This window comes from Dendropsophus ebraccatus, unplaced genomic scaffold, assembly GCF_027789765.1.
Source record: "Dendropsophus ebraccatus isolate aDenEbr1 unplaced genomic scaffold, aDenEbr1.pat pat_scaffold_875_ctg1, whole genome shotgun sequence".
Taxonomy (NCBI): Eukaryota; Metazoa; Chordata; class Amphibia; order Anura; family Hylidae; genus Dendropsophus; species Dendropsophus ebraccatus.
This window is the reverse complement of record NW_027210475.1, coordinates 17,828-30,636: the sequence shown is the minus strand read 5'-3', so window position 1 is coordinate 30,636 and position 12,809 is coordinate 17,828. Positions and strand designations below refer to the sequence as shown.

General features: G+C 49.7%; 11 non-coding genes across 11 annotated transcripts; all 11 read left to right on the top strand.

Annotated features, from left to right (window-relative positions):
• The first annotated feature begins 198 nt into the window (after positions 1-198).
• Positions 199-270, top strand: TRNAE-CUC (transfer RNA glutamic acid (anticodon CUC)). Its single transcript has one exon. It is a non-coding gene; the product is annotated as a tRNA-Glu (tRNA).
• Positions 271-537: 267 nt separating this feature from the next.
• TRNAE-CUC (transfer RNA glutamic acid (anticodon CUC)) lies at positions 538-609 on the top strand. Its single transcript has one exon. It is a non-coding gene; the product is annotated as a tRNA-Glu (tRNA).
• A 1,039-nt stretch (positions 610-1,648) lies between these two features.
• TRNAE-CUC (transfer RNA glutamic acid (anticodon CUC)) lies at positions 1,649-1,720 on the top strand. The gene has a single exon. It is a non-coding gene; the product is annotated as a tRNA-Glu (tRNA).
• A 703-nt stretch (positions 1,721-2,423) lies between these two features.
• On the top strand, positions 2,424-2,496 carry TRNAE-CUC (transfer RNA glutamic acid (anticodon CUC)). Its single transcript has one exon. It is a non-coding gene; the product is annotated as a tRNA-Glu (tRNA).
• A 2,487-nt stretch (positions 2,497-4,983) lies between these two features.
• TRNAE-CUC (transfer RNA glutamic acid (anticodon CUC)) lies at positions 4,984-5,055 on the top strand. The gene has a single exon. It is a non-coding gene; the product is annotated as a tRNA-Glu (tRNA).
• A 2,945-nt stretch (positions 5,056-8,000) lies between these two features.
• Positions 8,001-8,072, top strand: TRNAE-CUC (transfer RNA glutamic acid (anticodon CUC)). Its single transcript has one exon. It is a non-coding gene; the product is annotated as a tRNA-Glu (tRNA).
• A 1,047-nt stretch (positions 8,073-9,119) lies between these two features.
• Positions 9,120-9,191, top strand: TRNAE-CUC (transfer RNA glutamic acid (anticodon CUC)). The gene has a single exon. It is a non-coding gene; the product is annotated as a tRNA-Glu (tRNA).
• A 1,039-nt stretch (positions 9,192-10,230) lies between these two features.
• On the top strand, positions 10,231-10,302 carry TRNAE-CUC (transfer RNA glutamic acid (anticodon CUC)). The gene has a single exon. It is a non-coding gene; the product is annotated as a tRNA-Glu (tRNA).
• A 264-nt stretch (positions 10,303-10,566) lies between these two features.
• TRNAE-CUC (transfer RNA glutamic acid (anticodon CUC)) lies at positions 10,567-10,638 on the top strand. Its single transcript has one exon. It is a non-coding gene; the product is annotated as a tRNA-Glu (tRNA).
• A 700-nt stretch (positions 10,639-11,338) lies between these two features.
• Positions 11,339-11,410, top strand: TRNAE-CUC (transfer RNA glutamic acid (anticodon CUC)). Its single transcript has one exon. It is a non-coding gene; the product is annotated as a tRNA-Glu (tRNA).
• Positions 11,411-11,674: 264 nt separating this feature from the next.
• TRNAE-CUC (transfer RNA glutamic acid (anticodon CUC)) lies at positions 11,675-11,746 on the top strand. The gene has a single exon. It is a non-coding gene; the product is annotated as a tRNA-Glu (tRNA).
• Positions 11,747-12,809: the final 1,063 nt, after the last annotated feature.

Genomic DNA, 12,809 nt, shown 5'->3' with positions numbered 1-12,809 from the left:
GAACAGGTGTGACGCTGTTTTTGCAAGAAAGTAGCTGCGCGTTTTCTTCTCCTGGATAACCCCTTTAACGCCTCTCTTGCTGTATTTTTTGTGAAATCTCTCAATTTTTATTTTCGAATATACCACCTTTCGACTTGACTTTTCAAGGGCATTCTCAGACAAGCTGCTGACGCTAGCCGCCAGCCCCCACGTCTATCCTCCCTGGTGGTCTAGTGGCTAGGATTCGGCGCTCTCACCGCCGCGGCCCGGGTTCGATTCCCGGTCAGGGAAGTTTTACCTTTAATCCTCCCGGGTTGCTAAGCGACTCCGACGCTCGACTGCTCCTCGCCGCTACGCATAACCTTTGCTCCTTTTCTTAGCTGCCACAGCTTGTTGAGCTCTCTCGGACTCTTGTCCTACACATTGACGCCTCCCTTGCCGTAATTTTTAGAAAAGCCGCCATCCTTTTTTTACTAGTGTACCGCCTTTCGACTTGGCTTTTTCCACACCATTTCTCAGTCAGTCCACCCATGGAGTGGAGAGAATGAGCACAACTTCTCCCTGGTGGTCTAGTGGCTAGGATTCGGCGCTCTCACCGCTGCGGCCCGGGTTCGATTCCCGGTCAGGGAAGCTTCGCGTTTGCTCTTTTTTTCAATCCCCTGAGATTGTGAAGCCACTCGGATGCTCGACTGTTCCTCGCCATTACGCTGTGCGTTCCAAAAAACCTTCCTGTGTTTCTTTGCCACCAGTTTTTTTGAGCTTTTTAAGACTTTTCTTGGATGATAAAGTGCTTATCCAGGCTTGGGAAAAGCGTGGCTTCTTTCTTCAAAAAACAGCACCTCTCTTGCCCTCGGTTTGGGTGTGGTTTTGCAGCTGAGTTCCATTGAAGTGAATGGAGCTGAATTCTAATACCACACCCCACCTGGGGACGGGTGTGGTACTGTTTGTGCAAGAAAGTAGTTATCTTTTTTTCTAATCCTGGATAACCCCTTTAGAGGGCTTATCCAGGCTCAGAAAAACATGGCCGCTTTCTTCCAGAAACTGCACCACTCTTCTTGTCCTCAGTTTGTTTGTGGTTTTGCATCCCACTTCCATTGGAGTGAAGGGAGCCGAATTGCCATTCCACACCCCACCTGGGAACAGGTGTGACGCTGTTTTTGCAAGAAAGTAGCTGCGCGTTTTCTTCTCCTGGATAACCCCTTTAACGCCTCTCTTGCTGTATTTTTTGTGAAATCTCTCAATTTTTATTTTCGAATATACCACCTTTCGACTTGACTTTTCAAGGGCATTCTCAGACAAGCTGCTGACGCTAGCCGCCAGCCCCCACGTCTTCTCCCTGGTGGTCTAGTGGCTAGGATTCGGCGCTCTCACCGCCGCGGCCGGGTTCGGATTCCCGGTCAGGGAAGTTTTACCTTTAATCCTCCCGGGTTGCTAAGCGACTCCGACGCTCGACTGCTTCCTCGCCGCTACGCATAAACTTTGCTCCTTTTCTTAGCTGCCACAGCTTGTTGAGCTCTCTCGGACTCTTGTCCTACACATTGACGCCTCCCTTGCCGTATTTTTTAGAAAAGCCGCCATCCTTTTTTACTAGTGTACCGCCTTTCGACTTGGCTTTTCCACACCATTCTCAGTCAGTCCACCCATGGAGTGGGGGAATGAGCACAACTTCTCCCTGGTGGTCTAGTGGCTAGGATTCGGCGCTCTCACCGCCGCGGCCCGGGTTCGATTCCCGGTCAGGGAAGCTTCGCGTTTGCTCTTTTTTTCAATCCCCGGAGATTGTGAAGCCACTCGGATGCTCGACTGTTCCTCGCCATTACGCTGTGCGTTCCAAAAAACCTTCCTGTGTTTCTTTGCCACCAGTTTTTTGAGCTTTTTAAGACTTTTTCTTGGATGATAAAGTGCTTATCCAGGCTTGGAAAAGCGTGGCTTCTTTCTTCAAAAAAACAGCACCTCTCTTGCCCTCGGTTTGGGTGTGGTTTTGCAGCTGAGTTCCATTGAAGTGAATGGAGCTGAATTCTAATACCACACCCCACCTGGGGACGGGTGTGGTACTGTTTGTGCAAGCAAGTAGTTATCTTTTTTCTAATCCTGGATAACCCCTTTAGAGGGCTTATCCAGGCTCAGAAAAACATGGCCGCTTTCTTCCAGAAACTGCCACCACTCTTCTTGTCCTCAGTTTGTTTGTGGTTTTGCATCCCACTTCCATTGGAGTGAAGGGAGCCGAATTGCCATTCCACACCCCACCTGGGAACAGGTGTGACGCTGTTTTTGCAAGAAAGTAGCTGCGCGTTTTCTTCTCCTGGATAACCCCTTTAACGCCTCTCTTGCTGTATTTTTTGTGAAATCTCTCAATTTTTATTTTCGAATATACCACCTTTCGACTTGACTTTTCAAGGGCATTCTCAGACAAGCTGCTGACGCTAGCCGCCAGCCCCCACGTCTTCTCCCTGGTGGTCTAGTGGCTAGGATTCGGCGCTCTCACCGCCGCGGCCCGGGTTTCGATTCCCGGTCAGGGAAGTTTTACCTTTAATCCTCCCGGGTTGCTAAGCGACTCCGACGCTCGACTGCTCCTCGCCGCTACGCATAACCTTTGCTCCTTTTCTTAGCTGCCACAGCTTGTTGAGCTCTCTCGGACTCTTGTCCTACACATTGACGCCTCCCCTTGCCGTAATTTTTAGAAAAGCCGCCATCCTTTTTTACTAGTGTACCGCCTTTCGACTTGGCTTTTCCACACCATTCTCAGTCAGTCCACCCATGGAGTGGGAGAGAATGAGCACAACTTCTCCCTGGTGGTCTAGTGGCTAGGATTCGGCGCTCCTCACGCGCCGCGGCCCGGGTTCGATTCCCGGTCAGGGAAGCTTCGAGTTTGCTCTTTTTTTCAATCCCCTGAGATTGTGAAGCCACTCGGATGCTCGACTGTTCCTCGCCATTACGCTGTGCGTTCCAAAAAACCTTCCTGTGTTTCTTTGCCACCAGTTTTTTGAGCTTTTTAAGACTTTTTCTTGGATGATAAAGTGCTTATCCAGGCTTGGAAAGCGTGGCTTCTTCTTCAAAAAACATGCCACCTCTTTGCCCTCGGTTTGGGTGTGGTTTTGCAGCTGAGTTCCATTGAAGTGAATGGAGCTGAATTCTAATACCACACCCCACCTGGGGACGGTGGTGGTACTGTTTGTGCAAGAAAGTAGTTATCTTTTTCTAATCCTGGATAACCCCTTTAGAGGGCTTATCCAGGCTCAGAAAAACATGGCCGCCTTTCTTCCAGAAACTGCACCACTCTTCTTGTCCTCAGTTTGTTTGTGGTTTTGCATCCCACTTCCATTGGAGTGAAGGGAGCCGAATTTGCCAGTCCACACCCCACCTGGGAACAGGTGTGACGCTGTTTTTGCAAGAAAGTAGCTGCGCGTTTTCTTCTCCTGGATAACCCCTTTAACGCCTCTCTTGCTGTATTTTTTGTGAAATCTCTCAATTTTTATTTTCGAATATACCACCTTTCGACTTGACTTTTCAAGGGCATTCTCAGACAAGCTGCTGACGCTAGCCGCCAGCCCCCACGTCTTCTCCCTGGTTGGTCTAGTGGCTAGGATTCGGCGCTCTCACCGCCGCGGCCCGGGTTTCGATTCCCGGTCAGGAAGTTTTACCTTTAATCCTCCCGGGTTGCTAAGCGACTCCGACGCTCGACTGCTCCTCGCCGCTACGCATAACCTTTGCTCCTTTTCTTAGCTGCCACAGCTTGTTGAGCTCTCTCGGACTCTTGTCCTACACATTGACGCCTCCCTTGCCGTAATTTTAGAAAAGCCGCCATCCTTTTTTACTAGTGTACCGCCTTTCGACTTGACTTTTCCACACCATTCTCAGTCAGTCCACCCATGGAGTGGAGAGAATGAGCACAACTTCTCCCTGGTGGTTCTAGTGGCTAGGATTCGGCGCTCTCACCGCCGCGGCCCGGGTTCGATTCCCGGTCAGGGAAGCTTCGCGTTTGCTCTTTTTTTCAATCCCCTGGAGATTGTGAAGCCACTCGGATGCTCGACTGTTCCTCGCCATTACGCTGTGCGTTCCAAAAACCTTCCTGTGTTTCATTGCCACCAGTTTTTGAGCTTTTTAAGACTTTTTCTTGGATGATAAAGTGCTTATCCAGGCTTGGAAAAGCGTGGCTTCTTTCTTCAAAAAACAGCACCTCTCTTGCCCTCGGTTTGGGTGTGGTTTTGCAGCTGAGTTCCATTGAAGTGAATGGAGCTGAATCTAATACCACACCCCACCTGGGGACCGGGTGTGGTACTGTTTGTGCAAGAAAGTAGTTATCTTTTTCTAATCCTGGATAACCCCTTTAGAGGGCTTATCCAGGCTCAGAAAAACATGGCCGCTTTCTTCCAGAAACTGCACCACTCTTCTTGTCCTCAGTTTGTTTGTGGTTTTGCATCCCACTTCCATTGGAGTGAAGGGAGCCGAATTGCCATTCCACACCCCACCTGGGAACAGGTGTGACGCTGTTTTTGCAAGAAAGTAGCTGCGCGTTTTCTTCTCCTGGATAACCCCTTTAACGCCTCTCTTGCTGTATTTTTTGTGAAATCTCTCAATTTTTATTTTCGAATATACCACCTTTCGACTTGACTTTTCAAGGGCATTCTCAGACAAGCTGCTGACGCTAGCCGCCAGCCCCCACGTCTTCTCCCTGGTGGTCTAGTGGCTAGGATTCGGCGCTCTCACCGCCGCGGCCCGGGTTCGATTCCGGTCAGGGAAGTTTTACCTTTAATCCTCCCGGGTTGCTAAGCGACTCCGCCGCTCGACTGCTCCTCGCCGCCTACGCATAACCTTTGCTCCTTTTCTTAGCTGCCACAGCTTGTTGAGCTCTCTCGGACTCTTGTCCTACACATTGACGCCTCCCTTGCCGTTAATTTTTAGAAAAGCCGCCATCCTTTTTTTACTAGTGTACCGCCTTTCGACTTGGCTTTTCCACACCATTCTCAGTCAGTCCACCCATGGAGTGGGGAGAATGAGCACAACTTCTCCCTGGTGGTCTAGTGGCTAGGATTCGGCGCTCTCACCGCCGCGTCCCGGGTTCGATTCCCGGTCAGGGAAGCTTCGAGTTTGCTCTTTTTTTTTCAATCCCTGAGATTGTGAAGCCACTCGGATGCTCGACTGTTCCTCGCCATTACGCTGTGCGTTCCAAAAAACCTTCCTGGTTTTCTTTGCCACCAGTTTTTTGAGCTTTTTAAGACTTTTTCTTGGATGATAAAGTGCTTATCCAGGCTTGGAAAAGCGTGGCTTCTTTCTTCAAAAACAGCACCTCTCTTTGCCCTCGGTTTGGGTTGTGGTTTTGCAGCTGAGTTCCATTGAAGTGAATGGAGCTGAATTCTAATACCACACCCCACCTGGGACGGGTGTGGGTACTGTTTGTGCAAGAAAGTAGTTATCTTTTTTCTAATCCTGGATAACCCCCTTTAGAGGGCTTATCCAGGCTCAGAAAAACATGGCCGCTTTTCTTCAGAAACTGCACACTCTTCTTGTCCTCAGTTTGTTTGTGGTTTTTGCATCCCACTTCCATTGGAGTGAAGGGAGCCGAATTGCCATTCCACACCCCACCTGGGAACAGGTGTGACGCTGTTTTTGCAAGAAAGTAGCTGCGCGTTTTCTTCTCCTGGATAACCCCTTTAACGCCTCTCTCTGCTGTATTTTTTGTGAAATCTCTCAATTTTTATTTTTCGAATATACCACCTTTCGACCTTGACTTTTCAGGGCATTCTCAGACAAGCTGCTGACGCTAGCCGCCAGCCCCCACAGTTTTCCCCTGGTGGTCTAGTGGCTAGGATTCGGCGCTCTCACCGCCGCGGCCCGGGTTCGATTCCCGGTCAGGAAGTTTTACCTTTTAATCTCCCGGGTGCTAAAGCGACTCCGACGCTCGACTGTCTCCTCGCCGCTACGCATAAAATTTGCTCCTTTTCTTAGCTGCCACAAGCTTGTTGAGCTCTCTCGGGACTCTTGTCCTACACATTGACGCCCTCCCTTGCCGTTATTTTTAGAAAAGCCGCCCATCCTTTTTTACTAGTGTACCGCCTTTCGACTTGGTTTTTACACACCATTTTTTTTTTTTTTTTTCAGTCAGTCCAACCATGGAGTGAGGGAGAATGAGCACAACTTCTCCTGGTGGTCTAGTGGCCTAGGATTCGGCGCTCTCACCGCCGCGGCCGGGTTCGATTCCCGGTCAGGGAAGCTTCGCGTTTGCTCTTTTTTTCAATCCCGGAGATTGAGAAGCCACTCGGATGCTCGACTGTTCCTCGCCATTACGCTGTGCGTTCCAAAAAACCTTCCTGTGTTCCTTGCCACCAGTTTTTTGAGCTTTTTAAGACTTTTTCTTGGATGATAAAGTGCTTATCCAGGCTTGGAAAAGCGTGGCTTCTTTCTTCAAAAAACAGCACCTCTCTTGCCCTCGGTTTGGGTGTGGTTTTGCAGCTGAGTTCCATTGAAGTGAATGGAGCTGAATTCTAATACCACACCCCACCTGGGGACGGGTGTGGTACTGTTTGTGCAAGAAAGTAGTTATCTTTTTTCTAATCCTGGATAACCCCTTTAGAGGGCTTATCCAGGCTCAGAAAAACATGGCCGCTTTCTTCCAGAAACTGCACCACTCTTCTTGTCCATCAGTTTGTTTGTGGTTTTGCATCCCACTTCCATTGGAGTGAAGGGAGCCGAATTGCCATTCCACACCCCACCTGGGAACAGGTGTGACGCTGGTTTTTGCAAGAAAGTAGCTGCGCGTTTTCTTCTCCTGGATAACCCCTTTAACGCCTCTCTTGCTGTATTTTTTGTGAAATCTCTCAATTTTTATTTTCGAATATACCACCTTTCGACTTGACTTTTCAAGGCATTCTCAGACAACCTGCTGACGCTAGCCGCCAGCCCCACGTCTTCTCCCTGGTGGTCTAGTGGCTAGGATTCGGCGCTCTCACCGCCGCGGCCCGGGTTCGATTCCCGGTCGGAAGTTTTACCTTTAATCCTCCCGGGTTGCTAAGCGACTCCGACGCTCGACTGCTCCTCGCGCTACGCATAAAATTTGCTCCTTTTCTTAGCTTGCCACAGCTTGTTGAGCTCTCTCGGACTCTTTGTCCTACACATTGACGCCTCCCTTGCCGTTATTTTTCGAAAAGCCGCCATCCTTTTTACTAGTGTACCGCCTTTCGACTTGGCTTTTCCACACCATTCTCAGTCAGTCCACCCATGGAGTGGATGGAGAATGAGCACAACTTCTCCCTGGTGGTCATAGTGGCTAGGATTCGGCGCTCTCACCGCCGCGGCCCGGGTTCGATTCCCGGTCAGGGAAGCTTCGCGTTTGCTCTTTTTTTCAATCCCCTGAGATTTGTGAAGCCACTCGGATGCTTCGACTGTTCCTCGCCATTACGCTGTGCGTTCCAAAAACATTCCTGTGTTTCATTTGCCACAGTTTTTTGAGCTTTTTAAGACTTTTTCTTGGATGATATAAGTGCTTATCCAGGCTTGGAAAAGCGTGGCTTCTTTCTTCAAAAACAGCACCTCTCTTGCCTCGGTTTGGGTGTGGTTTTGCAGCTGAGTTCCATTGAAGTGAATGGAGCTGAATTCTAATACCACACCCCACCTGGGGACGGGTGTGGTACTGTTTGTGCAAGCAGTAGTTATCTTTTTTCTAATCCTGGATAACCCCTTTAGAGGGCTTATCCAGGCTCAGAAAAACATGGCCGCTTTCTTCCAGAAAACTGCACCACTCTTCTTGTCCTCAGTTTGTTTGTGGTTTGCATCACACCTTCCATTGGAGTGAAAGGGAGCCGAATTGCCATTCCACACCCCACCTGGGAAACAGGTTGTGACGCTGTTTTTGCAAGAAAGTAGCTGCGCGTTTTCTTCTCCTGGATAACCCCTTTAACGCCTCTCTTGCTGTATTTTTTGTGAAATCTCTCAATTTTTATTTTCGAATATACCACCTTTCGACTTGACTTTTCAAGGGCATTCTCAGACAAGCTGCTGACTGCTAGCCGCCAGCCCCTAACGTCTTCTCCCTGGTGGTCTAGTGGCTAGGATTCGGCGCTCTCACCGCCGCGGCCCGGGTTCGATTCCCGGTCAGGGAAGTTTTACCTTTAATCCTCCCGGGTTTGCTAAGCGACTCCGACGCTCGACTGCTCCTCGCCGCTACGCATAACCTTTGCTCCTTTTCTTAGCTGCCACAGCTTGTTGAGCTCTCTCGGACTCTTGTCCATACACATTGACGCCTCCCTTGCCGTAATTTTTAGAAAAGCCGCCATCCTTTTTTTACTAGTGTACCGCCTTTCGACTTGGCTTTTTCCACACCATTCTCAGTCAGTCCACCCATGGATTGGGGGAGAATGAGCACAACTTCTCCCTGGTGGTCTAGTGGCTAGGATTCGGCTCTCTCACCGCCGCGGCCCGTGTTCGATTCCCGGTCAGGGAAGCTTCGAGTTTGCTCTTTTTTTCAATCCCCGGAGATTGTGAAGCCACCGGATGCTCGACTGTTCCTCGCCATTACGCTGTGCGTTCCAAAAAACCTTCCTGTGTTTCTTTGCCACCAGTTTTTGAGCTTTTTAAGACTTTTTCTTGGATGATAAAGTGCTTATCCAGGCTTGGAAAAGCGTGGCTTCTTTCTTCAAAAAACAGCACCTCTCTTGCCCTCGGTTTGGGTGTGGTTTTGCAGCTGAGTTCCATTGAAGTGAATGGAGCTGAATTCTAATACCACACCCCACCTGGGGTACGGGTGTGGTACTGTTTGTGCAAGAAAGTAGATTATCTTTTTTCTAATCCTGGATAACCCCTTTAGAGGGCTTATCCAGGCTCAGAAAAACATGGCGCTTTCTTCCAGAAACTGCACCACTCTTCTTGTCCCTCAGTTTGTTTGTGGTTTTGCATCCCACTTCCATTGGAGTGAAGGGAGCCGAATTGGCCATTTCCCACACCCCACCTGGGAACAGGTGTGACGTCTGTTTTTGCAAGAAAGTAGCTGCGCGTTTTCTTCTCCTGGATAACCCTTTAACGCCTCTCTTGCTGTATTTTTTGTGAAATCTCTCAATTTTTATTTTCGAATATACCACCTTTCGACTTGACTTTTCAAGGGCATTCTCAGACAAGCCTGGCTGACGCTAGCCGCCAGCCCCCACGTCTTCTCCCTGGTGGTCTAGTGGCTAGGATTCGGCGCTCTCACCGCCGCGGCCCGGGTTCGATTCCCGGTCAGGGAAGTTTTACCTTTAATCCTCCCGGGTTGCTAAGCGACTCCGACGCTCGACTGCTCCTCGCCGCTACGCATAAAATTTGCTCCTTTTCTTAGCTGCCACAGCTTGTTGAGCTCTCTCGGACTCTTGTCCTACACATTGACGCCTCCCTTGCCGTTATTTTTAGAAAAGCCGCCATCCTTTTACTAGTGTACCGCCTTTCGACTTGGCCTTTTCCACACCATTCTCAGTCAGTCCACCCATGGAGTGGGGAGAATGAGCACAACTTCTCCTGGTGGTCTAGTGGCTAGGATTCGGCGCTCTCACCGCCGCGCCCGGGTTCGATTCCCGGTGAGGGAAGCTTCGCGTTTGCTCTTTTTTTCAATCCCCTGAGATTGTGAAGCCACTAGGATGCTCGACTGTTCCTCGCCATTACGCTGTGCTTCCAAAAAACCTTCCTGTGTTTCTTTGCCACCAGTTTTTTTTGAGCTTTTTTAAGACTTTTTCTTGGATGATAAGTGCTTATCCAGGCTTGGAAAAAGCGTGGCTTCTTTCTTCAAAAAACAGCACCTCTCTTGCCCTCGGTTTGGGTGTGGTTTTGCAGCTGAGTTCCATTGAAGTGAATGGAGCTGAATTCTAATACCACACCCCACCTGGGGACGGGTTGTGGTATCTGTTTGTGCAAGAAAGTAGATATCTTTTTTTCTAATCCTGATAACCCCTTTAGAGGGCTTATCCAGGCTCAGAAAAACATGGCCGCTTTCTTCCAGAAACTGCACCACTCTTCTTGTCCTCAGTTTGTTTGTGGTTTGCATCCCACTTCCATTGGCAGTGGAGGGAGCCGAATTGCCATTTCCACACCCCACTGGGAACAGGTGTGACGCTGTTTTTGCAAGAAAGTAGCTGCGCGTTTTCTTCTCCTGGATAACCCCTTTAACGCCTCTCTTGCTGTATTTTTTTGTGAAATCTCTCAATTTTTATTTTCGAATATACCACCTTTCGACTTGACTTTTCAAGGGCATTCTCAGACAAGCTGCTGACGCTAGCCGCCAGCCCCCACGTCTTCTCCCTGGTGGTCTAGTGGCTAGGATTCGGCGCTCTCACCGCCGCGGCCCGGGTTCGATTCCCGGTCAGGGAAGTTTTACCTTTAATCCTCCCGGGTTGCTAAGCGACTCCGACGCTCGACTGCTCCTCGCCGCTACGCATAACCTTTGCTCCTTTTCTTAGCTGCCACAGCTTGTTGAGCTCTCTCGGACTCTTGTCCTACACATTGACGCCTCCCTTGCCGTAATTTTTAGAAAAGCCGCCATCCTTTTTTACTAGTGTACCGCCTTTCGACTTGGCTTTTCCACACCATTCTCAGTCAGTCCACCCATGGAGTGGGGAGAATGAGCACAACTTCTCCCTGGTGGTCTAGTGGCTAGGATTCGGCGCTCTCACCGCCGCGGCCCGGGTTCGATTCCCGGTCAGGGAAGCTTCGCGTTTGCTCTTTTTTTCAATCCCCTGAGATTGTGAAGCCACTCGGATGCTCGACTGTTCCTCGCCATTACGCTGTGCGTTCCAAAAAACCTTCCTGTGTTTCTTTGCCACCAGTTTTTTGAGCTTTTTAAGACTTTTTCTTGGATGATAAAGTGCTTATCCAGGCTTGGAAAAGCGTGGCTTCTTTCTTCAAAAACAGCACCTCTCTTGCCCTCGGTTTGGGTGTGGTTTTGCAGCTGAGTTCCATTGAAGTGAATGGAGCTGAATTCTAATACCACACCCCACCTGGGGACGGGTGTGGTACTGTTTGTGCAAGAAAGTAGTTATCTTTTTTCTAATCCTGGATAACCCCTTTAGAGGGCTTATCCAGGCTCAGAAAAACATGGCCGCTTTCTTCCAGAAACTGCACCACTCTTCTTGTCCTCAGTTTGTTTGTGGTTTTGCATCCCACTTCCATTGGAGTGAAGGGAGCCGAATTGCCATTCCACACCCCACCTGGGAACAGGTGTGACGCTGTTTTTGCAAGAAAGTAGCTGCGCGTTTTCTTCTCCTGGATAACCCCTTTAACGCCTCTCTTGCTGTATTTTTTGTGAAATCTCTCAATTTTTATTTTCGAATATACCACCTTTCGACTTGACTTTTCAAGGGCATTCTCAGACAAGCTGCTGACGCTAGCCGCCAGCCCCCACGTCTTCTCCCTGGTGGTCTAGTGGCTAGGATTCGGCGCTCTCACCGCCGCGGCCCGGGTTCAATTCCCGGTCAGGGAAGTTTTACCTTTAATCCTCCCGGGTTGCTAAGCGACTCCGACGCTCGACTGCTCCTCGCCGCTACGCATAACCTTTGCTCCTTTTCTTAGCTGCCACAGCTTGTTGAGCTCTCTCGGACTCTTGTCCTACACATTGACGCCTCCCTTGCCGTAATTTTTAGAAAAGCCGCCATCCTTTTTTACTAGTGTACCGCCTTTCGACTTGGCTTTTCCACACCATTCTCAGTCAGTCCACCCATGGAGTGGTGAGAATGAGCACATCTTCTCCCTGGTGGTCTAGTGGCTAGGATTCGGCGCTCTCACCGCCGCGGCCCGGGTTCGATTCCCGGTCAGGGAAGCTTCGCGTTTGCTCTTTTTTTCAATCCCCTGAGATTGTGAAGCCACTCGGATGCTCGACTGTTCCTCGCCATTACGCTGTGCGTTCCAAAAAACCTTCCTGTGTTTCTTTGCCACCAGTTTTTTGAGCTTTTTAAGACTTTTTCTTGGATGATAAAGTGCTTATCCAGGCTTGGAAAAGCGTGGCTTCTTTCTTCAAAAAACAGCACCTCTCTTGCCCTCGGTTTGGGTGTGGTTTTGCAGCTGAGTTCCATTAAAGTGAATGGAGCTGAATTCTAATACCACACCCCACCTGGGGACGGGTGTGGTACTGTTTGTGCAAGAAAGTAGTTATCTTTTTTCTAATCCTGGATAACCCCTTTAGAGGGCTTATCCAGGCTCAGAAAAACATGGCCGCTTTCTTCCAGAAACTGCACCACTCTTCTTGTCCTCAGTTTGTTTGTGGTTTTGCATCCCACTTCCATTGGAGTGAAGGGAGCCGAATTGCCATTCCACACCCCACCTGGGAACAGGTGTGACGCTGTTTTTGCAAGAAAGTAGCTGCGCGTTTTCTTCTCCTGGATAACCCCTTTAACGCCTCTCTTGCTGTATTTTTTGTGAAATCTCTCAATTTTATTTTCGAATATACCACCTTTCGACTCTTGACTTTTCAAGGGCATTCTCAGACAAGCTGCTGACGCTAGCCGCCAGCCCCCATGTCTTCTCCCCTGGTGGTCTAGTGGCTAGGATTCGGCGCTCTCACCGCCGCGGCCTGGGTTCGATTCCCGGTCAGGGAAGTTTTACCTTTAATCCTCCCGGGTTGCTAAGCGACTCCGACGCTCGACTGCTCCTCGCCGCTACGCATAACCTTTGCTCCTTTTCTTAGCTGCCACAGCTTGTTGAGCTCTCTCGGACTCTTGTCCTACACATTGACGCCTCCCTTGCCGTAATTTTTAGAAAAGCCGCCATCCTTTTTACTAGTGTACCGCCTTTCGGACTTGGCTTTTCCACACCATTCTCAGTCAGTCCACCCATAGAGTGTGGAGAATGAGCACAACTTCTCCCTGGTGGTCTAGTGGCTAGGA